The 3,972-nt window shown below is 45.2% G+C and overlaps 1 pseudogene; it reads left to right on the top strand.

Moving 5' to 3' along the window:
* The first annotated feature begins 1,481 nt into the window (after positions 1-1,481).
* On the top strand, positions 1,482-3,665 carry LOC123077073 (G-type lectin S-receptor-like serine/threonine-protein kinase SD2-5; annotated as a pseudogene).
* Positions 3,666-3,972: the final 307 nt, after the last annotated feature.

The following is a 3,972-nucleotide window of genomic DNA, read 5'->3' as shown; positions in this document are numbered from 1 at the left end:
TCATCTTTTGAGAAGAGGGCAAAAAATGGACTTTACACACACTTTTGCAATAGTAGAACTTCTGTTTCAGAAAAATGGCTTGTTTTGTGTGGACTGCTGAAATTCAGAGTTTATTGAAAAAAAAATCTGCATGATAAGATATTTGCTATATAATGGTGTCCAGAGGGCAGAGGTGGTAGTGATGTCCATTAAGTTCTTATGTCTAAAAGGATTGCTCGGTTTCCTCAAAAGGTGGAAAATATGGCATTCAACTGTTCAACTGGTCGTACCCAGAAACTTTTAAAGGCTATATAAATAGAAATTTGCTAAATGTAAAATGCTAAACAAAAGAAGCATTGTTTTTGTTCTGTTGGCAGCTAGATGGTTTTGCTATAATTTCAATCTAAATATTCACAGTTTTGGGTTTACAAAACTGTGTGCAAGGGATGAAAGCATGATAACAATCACATTTTTTTTTGCCGGGGAATCGTCACAATCACACTGACTGCAGCTACAGGAACAGTGCGTTGCCTCACCAGAACCAAAATATTTTTCTGAACAGTGTGCTACCTCACCAGAACCAAAATATTTTTTCTGAACAGTGCGCTACCTCACCAGAACCAAAGTCAGATGTTAATGGCAGGGCATATGATGGCCCATGGTTTGAGAGGCAAAATGATCTTTCTGAGAAAATAATAACTGGGCAACAACTGGAATCGGTGAGGAAATTTGCCAAGTCTAACAATGACTCATAGGCAATCTGTTATGTTTCTGGGCCAGCCGATGAACCCAAGCCATGAAAATGTCAAACTACACTGGTACTCGGTTACTCTTGGATTGTTAATTTACACATATTCATGTCACTACATACTTGTGCTACTGACCATAATCCTATTTGGTTTTTCAATCATCGGATAATTTGCAATAGAGGAGTGAATTGCTGAAAACATTGACAATGATGGCTAGGGTTGCAGAAACCGCACTTCTACGGTTTTGTGCCAAAAACCACTAATTCTGAGCCTAATTTTTTGCAAAAAGCACTAGTCGGCGGTTTAGGCCGTTTCGAACATGATTATGACATATGGGTCCCGCGGGACAGGGTGATGTGGCACGACATAACCAATCACAAATTGATAGAATAGCATTGACTAAAGTGTAAAAAGTCCTAAGAGGATATGGTCATTTAAAAAAAAGGTCATCCACGACAGAGGGCCAGCAGCAGCAGCGACCTCCGCAGGCGGCGTGCGGGTCGAGGCCACCGGGGCAGCCGGAAACGGCGCCTTCAGTCGCCGCAGAGTCAGCCACCACCGTCGCCGCGCTCCCTGGCTCTACCGTCGAACTCTAACTGTGCTCATCGGGGCTGGAGGAGGCAGAAAAATGCCACGACAAGTGTGCAGTTAGGGTTTAGGTCTACATCAGCTTAAAGAATTTGTTAGGCAGAAAAATTGATCAAACAACACGTTATGCACATGCATAGATTCCATTCTTTTTCTTTGGAAGACGTACAGCTACAATTCGAAAGGGACTAAACAAGCAAACAAGCAAGTCTGTTCCTAACAAACAGTCATGGCTATAGACATGCTACGCTGTTTTTATGCTGACCGCTGAATGATTCAACACAATGATGCAGTCCCTATCTACAATCCCCTACCACTCTTCCATCCTGTTAGCCATCCCAGGAACCCTATTGCAAGTTTCCAACTCAGACTCTGTTTCAAGTTAACACGTGCAAGCAAAAAATCGTAACAAAAATGGCAGTGGCGAGTACCTCTTCATCTCTCCACCTCCTGCCTCTCCTACTCGTACTCCTACTCGCTGCCACCAGCGAGGCCACCACATTCAAAATCATCAACCAATGCTCCTACACCGTGTGGCCAGCCGCTCTGCCAGGAGGTGGCGTGAAGCTCGATCCGGGGGAGACGTGGGCGCTGAATGTGCCCGCTGGTACCTTAGCAGGGCGCATCTGGGCGCGCACAGGCTGCTCACTCCTTGGCGAAGGCGGGTCATGCCAAACTGGCGACTGCAGCGGCTTGCTCGCCTGTACGGTCAGTGGTCGATCGCCAAACACGCTGGGTGAGTTCAGTCTTGGCCAAGGCGAAAGTTATGATGATTTCTTCGACATCTCGCTCACTAATGGCTTCAACGTGCCCATGGACTTCCTGCCGGTGCCGGTTCAGGGAAGGTCAGGGTGCAGCAAGGGGCCAAGGTGCGCAGCCAACATCACATCGCAGTGCCCAAGAGAGCTAAAGGCTCCGGGAGGGTGTAACAATGCATATACTCGGAGCACGGCAAGCAGTTGCAGTTACACAAATTACTCAGCCTTCTTTAAGTATATGTGCCCAGATGCCTACAGCAGGCCTGACGATAATTCCACTTACGCTTGCCCATCGGGCACAGAGTACCAGGTCATCTTCTGTCCCCTGATTAATCAAACACTATTACCTACAGCTGAAAGTCCCCTGCCTGCACCCCCGGCCGAGGCAACACCTCCGACCCCAAGTACTCTGCCTACAGCTATTGGGCCAACAAGCATGAAACCGAAATCCCCCTCTGGAAGAAGAGTTGTTGCAATTCTAGCTCCTCTAGGCGGCTTCATTTTACTCACCATCTTGTTCCTCGTCGCCTTCTTTATATGTAAACGAAGAACACAACAACAGCATGAGATGGAAGAAGAGGAAGAGTTTGGGGAGCTACAAGGAACACCAATGAGGTTCACATTTCAACAACTAAGAGCAGCAACCAAGCAATTCGCATACAAGCTCGGGGAAGGAGGATTTGGGTCTGTTTTCAAGGGACAATTTGGTGATCAAAGGATTGCAGTGAAACGTTTGGATCGAACTGGTTAGGGCAAAAGTGAATTTTCGGCAGAGGTTCAGACAATTGGCAGCATTCATCATATTCATCTGGTGAGATTGATTGGTTTCTGTGCAGAGAAATCCCATAGGCTCTTGGTATATGAGTACATGCCCAAAGGATCCTTGGACAGATGGATTTATTGTCGACATGACAATGATGCCCCTCTTTTAGATTGGAGCACGCGGTGCAAAATTATAACTCACATAGCTAAGGGCCTCTCTTATCTTCATGAGGAGTGCACAACAAGAATTGCTCATTTGGATGTCAAACCACAAAATATTCTCTTGGATGACAACTTCGATGCTAAACTTTCTGATTTTGGACTATGCAAGCTCATCGACAGGGATATGAGCCAAGTGGTTACCAGAATGAGAGGCACACCTGGATATTTAGCTCCAGAATGGTTGACATCACAGATCACGGAAAAGGCGGATATCTACAGCTTTGGCATCGTGGTGATGGAAATCATCAGTGGAAGAAAGAACCTCGACACTTCCCTGTCAGAAGAGAGCGTCCATCTCATCACCCTATTGGAGGAAAAGGTGAAGAATGATCAGTTGGTAGATTTGATTGACAATAACAGTAACGACATGCAAGCACACAAGCAAGATGTAATTCAGATGATGATGCTTGCAATGTGGTGCTTGCAGATTGATCGCAAAAAAAGGCCTAAAATGTCGGAGGTGGTAAGAGTATTGGAAGGTACCATGAAAGCAGACCTCAACATAGAACATGAGTTTGTTGTAACAACTCCTGCAAATTTTAGTAGCACAGGAAAAGTGAGCTCTTCAGCTCCACCTCTAGCCTCAGATGTATCAGGCCCCAGGTGAAACGAGACAATTCTGACCTGCATAATAAGTGAGTAGTAGATACTCATATGTAAAATAATAAGTCCATGGTCTCTTGTATCTTCTTAAATTATTACAATTCTTGAGTTATGCTACCCTGCATAATATCTCAGTATTGCAAACCTTCTTCCGTCCACAACAGATGAACTCTTTTTTATTCCTTGTGACCACATATCATTTTCATTAATTAAAGTCACAGTCCGGGGAAGTGGAGCCTTGGCGCAGTGGTAAAGCTGCTGCCTTGTGACCACGAGGTCACGACACAGATCTTCGATCTCGATCCATATTT

Source organism: Triticum aestivum, chromosome 3D, assembly GCF_018294505.1.
Source record: "Triticum aestivum cultivar Chinese Spring chromosome 3D, IWGSC CS RefSeq v2.1, whole genome shotgun sequence".
Classification (NCBI taxonomy): Eukaryota; Viridiplantae; Streptophyta; class Magnoliopsida; order Poales; family Poaceae; genus Triticum; species Triticum aestivum.
Note: the sequence above shows the minus strand (reverse complement) of the source record. Positions and strands in the feature narration are given on the sequence as shown.